At 41.6% G+C, this 6,844-nt stretch overlaps 1 protein-coding gene across 5 annotated transcripts in view; it reads right to left on the minus strand.

The window, feature by feature from the left end:
- EPO (erythropoietin) overlaps window positions 1-6,844 on the minus strand; it is a 99,780-nt gene that overhangs the window by 24,476 nt on the left and 68,460 nt on the right. For 3 of the 5 annotated variants that reach the window (XM_072399233.1, XM_072399231.1, XM_072399234.1), the window contains 2 exons: window positions 4,092-4,542; window positions 2,728-2,900 (listed from right to left, as the gene is read on the minus strand). The gene's annotated coding sequence lies outside the window, so the exon portion shown is untranslated. Of the gene's footprint in view, window positions 1-2,423; window positions 2,461-2,727; window positions 2,911-4,091; window positions 4,543-6,844 lie in introns of those variants that run through there. The other 2 variants (XM_072399232.1, XM_072399235.1) reach the window with 2 other exon arrangements.

Raw genomic sequence — 6,844 nt, forward strand, 5'->3', positions numbered from 1 at the left:
TCTCCCCATTTGCAGCAATAGCGTTCATTGCCCCGTTCCCTGACACGACTCAGCGGCTCAGTTCCCCCTGCTGCCACTTAACTTGTTAGCTCCCCCTACTCCTCACTAATAGCAATGCCTCGCCAGCTCAGGTCCACCTGGTCCCAGAAGTGCGTCAGTAGTTCCCATACCCCTGTCCACATCTGAGCAGTTAGGTTTCCCTTGACTTCCCCAGCAGTGACCCTGCAGCTCAACATACCCCTTCCAAAAGTGACAGCCTAGCTTCACCTGATGCCCCTTTTTAGAATTAATCCAACAGTTTATCTCCCTAATATCTGTATTGACACATTGGTTCATTTTACCTGCTCTCCTCTTCTAGCAGTGGCACAGCAGCTCACAATCCTCTCTGTGTGCTCCAGCTCTTTGTTTAGGGGCAACTAAGTTGCCAGATCATTTCTGGGGGGGAAAAGGAAGGAAATGAGCATGCACATTGCTTCTGGCAGGGTGGGGAAAGACGTTGGGTCCAAGTCACGACTGCAAGAGGGAAGTAGTAGAATCTGAGCTGGCAGTGGATAGCAGAAGGAGCTGTAATGCTAGCAGAGGGGAACTGAGGTGCTAAGAATTTGACTTCTGTGGTAAATTGAGGATGAACTGCACCACAGTTTCTACAGCTACAAAGGTAATTGAGGGTATGTTTAAAGCTAATTTGCTAGTTGGTAAGAATATTTCTATAGTCTGTCCACGGGCTCAATCTATATTTCTAAAACAGCAAAACAAAATTTGAACAAAAGTGATCCACTTTTCTCTATCCCCGAGATTATCCTGAAGTGTTACATACAACAGAGAGGGTGAGCACACACAGTACAGTATTAAGAATAACATTTTCTGTATAGGATCTCTTCCACACCCCATCCAAAGATGAAAATATAAATTGTGGCTTTAATTACAGTTCAATGCACTTCTTAAAATGTGATTCAAATGCACTTCAGAAAACGAAGAGGATTCTAGAGCTGCTATCTTTAGAGAATGTCAGATGAATATAAGGAACACTGGGCTGCTGAACAGAAGGAATGGTTATGGTGTAATGCTGCTGCTGTCAAAAATCCTGTCTCTAATTTCCTCCAGATGTGTCTGATATCCTGTGCTGTGCCGGCACCTGCTGCTGTCCATCTTCCACTTGCAGTTCTCTCAGCCACATCTCATTATGTTCTTCATCCTCCTGTCAAACATCTTTTGTGTTCTGTGTGGTCTGAAATCTTCCCCCTTCATTCTCACACGTTGTAGATGTGTTAAAATGCTTTCCTAAAGTCCAGATTTATTCTTCTTGTATTTGCCTTCCTTGGTTTCTTCCTCTACCTCCACCGACACTATAATGATAAATGATTCTCCCTAGATTTTGGAAGGAGTCCTCCACACACACAGTGTACAGAATGCACCCAGTTTCCTCAATCAATAGACATTTAGGGCTCTTTTTATTAAATAATCAGACATTCCTTCAAATATTCCCTCGTGGGAATCTTCCAGACTCATGTGTTTCAATGGCAATAATTGATTCCTACCAGGGAATGTTTTATAAATAGAGCCCTTAGATTTTTGGTTGTTTTACAAACTTGTAGTCAGCCACAGATTAACACTAAGAGGTGAGGGCTGAGGTGGAGGTCTTCCTAAAGTTCTCCTGTCATGTTTTTATCTAATGATTGCTTGTTCCTAGTAGTGCGATGCATTAATGCACATGTATTCATGCAATATGCATTTATTGCGATGGGATTAATTCTTAAAGGCAACCCAAACGCTGCCCAATGCATGCTACTAGATGCATGCTACTACACTGCAGTAATTCTGTGCAATGTGCTGCATTTGGTAATTACCAAACACAATGAACGGCACAGCACACAGCAATAATGCAAAAATTAAAAATACATTTAATGAGAAGGGGGCCATGCGAATGTGCAAGGAGTTTATTGGTGTTCATATTGTGTCTCTGACCTGAGCCTCAAAACCACATATAGATTGTTTTCTCCATGTCAGACATAAAGCTCTCCAAGGCTGCAGAGGATACACTTTCATCAGTGAAGCTGGATGATCCAGCAAACCGGGAATGGATCTGGTCCAGGATTCAAAAGATTTGCTAGCAAATGACTTTGAAGAAATTCATTCCAGGTTTGCTGGATCACCCAGCTTCACTGATGAAAGTGTATCCTCACCAGCCTTGGAGAGCTTTATTAAATCATGGCCATTGTGTGGAAAACCAAGGTGACACATATACACCTAATCCAAAATTCTGTCGGTGTCTTACTTTGGAAGCCATAAATGTCACACAGGTTGGGGTTCAAACACATCTGTCATGTTAATCTTCATTACACAGAGATGGGGAGATAATAGTTTACAAAAGGAAGATAAAATTGTTTGTGATCAGTTCAGCTCACAGGACGTGAGAAGCTCACCTCAATTCTGGAAGGATCAGCTGGTATTATCTTTACTTGTGTTGTCTGAAAAAAAAAACTAATAACTCTAATAACCTCTAAGACCCGGAAAGACCAACCAATTCCACAAAAGTCTATTATTTATTTTTTGCCATAACATAAAAGAAATTAAAGTTCCTATTTGTGTCCCGATGTGGAAAGCAGATAAAGTTGCTCAATGATTCTTATGGCTCACGTTGGCTGTTTACATGAATAGACAGGAAACATTAAAAGTCCATCTCTGGGCAAATATTAACCTAACCCATCCTAGATATTTTTTCCTTACCGTGTAGCCTTGCCAGTGGTGTTTCTGATGCAGGGAACCATAAATGAAAGGCTGCAGCCAGCCAGTGTTCCGCTGTCCCCTTGTGCTGACATTACAGATGCTGAGCTCCATTTCTGGCACTGAGAGGACCCCGCCATGGGGCAGCTGTGGTGATTCCTGAAGCGGCAACCCACCTACAAAAGACTTGTGAATAGAGTGCCATGTGACTGTGGCTTTAGGTAGAAAGCCAGCTATTAGTGATGGGTAGAACGAGGTGGGAGATAGGGAAAGTCATCGTACAGTCATATAGGAACTAAACAGCATTATTGTAATATGAAATCTCTTATAATGAAGTGTATGTCAGAAAGAGCTTCTCACAATATACATTAAAACCTGCAGCAAGTCAGATAAAGCCCGCCCCATTTCCTGGCTGGAGGATGGCCAATGTTGATTAGCCCCTCCCTCTCCCAGTATGACTGTCCCGCCCCCTTTCATTCTCTGGTTTTCAGGTATTTTCACATTTGTGTAACTACTCCCAAGGTGAATCAGGGCTGAGCTGTATATGATTTCCAATAATTCCTTCTTTTACATTCCATCCCTGCTTACATTGGAAAGTCAGATAATAATAGCTTTTTTCCCCCAGTTTTATTTTCTTTCTCTGCTGTAAAAGCCATCAATAAAACGAGTCTGTATGAGCTTGGGTGTCTATTTAAATGGATCACGCCATAAACATTACATGGCTGACTCCTCATCTCCTGTTTATGGCACCACAACCACCACAGAACAATCAATCAGGCAGATAGGAAACTCATAACGATTGCTATTGTTCCCTCCGGTAATAAGCGGTGCCGACCACATCTGCCAGCACCACTGAACTCCTTCCACATCTGCTCTTTATAGGAGATTCATTCTGATTTCCTAAACTAGGCTGGATTGTTTATGATATCATGGAGGTTTATTATAAGGATTATTATATATATCTATATATATATATATATATATATATGTTATATAATATTATTATTATTATATATAAGGATTATTATAAAACAGTATTTATATGGTGCCAACATATTACGTAGTGCTGTACTACTAAATAGGGATAGCAGCAGCATTGCCAGCCTGCTGTACAGATTCCTTCAGTCTGCAGTTGGGCAGCCTATTGCACCCGATAATCTAACTAAAGGAGTTACCATGCCAGGCACCAAGAAGTGCTGTTACTGGCAGGACCTCCAGGTGAGAAACTTAGCAACAGACTCCCAGACCCATAATTCATTATAGATAACTGTATACAATGATGAATGATGCTAAACATCATGGAATGGAAAAACAGAAAACCTTGTGTTCCACCCTACTGGTTTTATTGTGGAATATTTCATACCTACCTGACAAAAATCATTATGCCATATTTACATAGCGTTCACTTGTTCCGCCATGTTTACAGAGGACATGTTAAGCCTCACACCGTGCTGGCCTTTCTGTCCGTCATTCTTTCATGCAATCCTCGTCCCCCTCCAGACAATAGTGGCGTCTGTGCACTGCAGTTTGCTTCCAGCTTGGAATGCTTCTTCTTCCGAATAATATGTTTCCTGCAGGAAGTAATAGCAATTAGTTAATATGAGTTTGATGTTGGCAGAAGCTACTGAGAGCCAGGTCCAAGCTACTGGAGACAGACAGGCCGGGAGCCCAGATGAAATGAGACTTGCGTCTTTTCTACGTGAGGCTTCCATTCCCCCAGCAGGTAGGCTGGAATCTTCTGCTCCATCTGCGTCACCTTCAAACAATGATGTCGTGGTGAGGCATACAATGCAGGACATGAATCACCCACATGTGCACCTGAGAAAAAAACAACACAAACAACAAAAACAGTACTTAATATTGGACAAAACAACTTTAGGCAAACATATCAAGCAAACTGTAAAAGTATTCTTTTTTATGTTCAGTACGCTAAATAGGCTTTCCCCTGTTGAAAAAAGACCTAAATAGCTCAAGCTTTAATACATACACAGCTGATAAGAGATAATGAGCCTGAATTATACTCCAAGGCTGGAGAGGATACACTTTCTTCAGTGAAGCTGGGTGATCCAGCAAACCGAAAATGGATCTGGTCAAGGTTTGTAAACATTTGCTAGCAAAAAGCAAATTATTTTGAAGAAATCCATTCCAGGTTTGTTGGATCCCCCAGCTTTACTGATTAAAGTGTATCCTCTCCAGCGTTGGAGAGCTTTAATAAATCAGGACCAATGGGTGTTCATAGGAGCTTCTATAACCGTCAGCACCATTTACAGCTGAACATCACAAAACATTTTGTGTCTTTCCCTTTTCTGTTCTCACTGAGGTTCCCCTTAGCCTGTTTCATAGGACAAGCAAGCAGCCAAGGCACCAACGTCATTCCCTTCAATGCAAGGCCAACTGTCCTACATTGTAGGTGATATAATCTGAGGGCCTGTCCATAACCTAGAATGTGAGGGGAGAAGAGGAGGGCGCCCATGGGGGGTGAGGTAAACGTACTAATTTTATCACTCATGGGTATATTAAAGAATTTAGGACATACAGTGCAGGGGTGGCTCCAATGCTAATAAAAGTTTCCTGACCCCACAGTTCAGTTTTACTGTTAAAAAGCAAAACTATTTTTCCTTCTCTATTGATACCAAAAAACAGAGCTAAAATGGCAAAAGTTTGCAAAAAATTCCCAGTTTTGTGAACTGTAAATTTTGTATCTGACCTGCATTCATGGCGATTGATTATCTCAATGTATGGACAGTAAGTTGGCGCTGAGCCTGAATGATGAAACCATTACACCTCACCATGTGACCTTGTGAACATTTCCCCTCCACAATATCTGCTGACCCTGACATTCAGCCATTTCGCAGATTTCACGGGGCCCAGAAATTCCAGCTCATGCAATTCCCAGTGAAGTCACCTACAACAGCAAACAGCCTTTATCTGCAGAACCTTGGTGAATGTTTTCATCTGCTGTCTGAGCTGCAGGAATTCGGTCATTTTAGTGCATTTGTATCAGAGAATTCCTAAAATTCTCTGATTACACAAAACACCTTTTCCTTGGAATAAGCCGGTTAGGTGAACTTAAGTAAAAGCTTCTGAAAATAAATAATAATGTATTGATCTCCAAACAATTGAACATCAATGTGATATATTAGTATTGTTGGAAAAAGACGTACACAGCCATCCAGTGCACATTCACCACAACAAAATGAAAGCAAACCTGCAGCCAGCAACAGCAAGTAAAATCTAAATTACTGTCCAGCTTTTGCTGCAATATTGATTGTAAATCTAGAGATTTCCCTGGCAGTACTTTTTACCTGCCACTAGATGTCCTCACTTTAATGGCTGGCATTATTCAATCCCTTGAGCCCAGGTCAGGAGCTATGTGTACCCATGCAGCCAGAGGAGGGTACATCTTCCATTGCTGTGTACCCATGCAGTCAGAGTAGGGTACATGTTCAATTGTTGTGTACCCATGCAGCCAGAGGAGGGTACATGTTCCATTGCTGTATATTTAAGGAATACTGTACTACTGTACATGGAGATTCTAAATATATCTGTAGATGTGTTTGTATGTATTGGTGGCTTCTGGCATCTCATTTCTCATCTCACTGTCCACATCCTGACTGACCACATGGGGATTCCAACAAACTACAAATAACACTCTGATCTCTCCTACGTGACATGGCCAAGTTCTGTTTGGGGTTTAAATGCCAACATTTTTCTCCTCCTTTAGAAAGTAAATAGGAAAAAAGCTTGGCTGGAAAATGTGAAATGTGACGGCAGAATAAAAATAAAAGAATGAACGTGACAAATGTCAGAGACGGGTAAATCAGCGGTCACAGCTATAAGAGTCTAACACCTACAGCATTGTCAGATCTTTATTACCCGGATTTTATCTATACATCACCTGCCTTTCCCAGACTCTATACCCGGCATGGACAAATATCAGCTCAGGGTCCGGACTTCATTCCTGTTCCATCATCCAATCTCCGCAAATCAGTGGAGAAGTAGTGATGGGTACCAGTGGAGGAGCCCTGAATCAGAAAAGTGGCAGAATCTCCTTTCTTCTTTTTTATCTCCATAATCTGTTTTATCCTTACTGCTTATTGTCTTCATTCCATATTTATAC

This window comes from Pyxicephalus adspersus, chromosome 2 (genome assembly GCF_032062135.1).
Source record: "Pyxicephalus adspersus chromosome 2, UCB_Pads_2.0, whole genome shotgun sequence".
Lineage (NCBI taxonomy): Eukaryota > Metazoa > Chordata > Amphibia > Anura > Pyxicephalidae > Pyxicephalus > Pyxicephalus adspersus.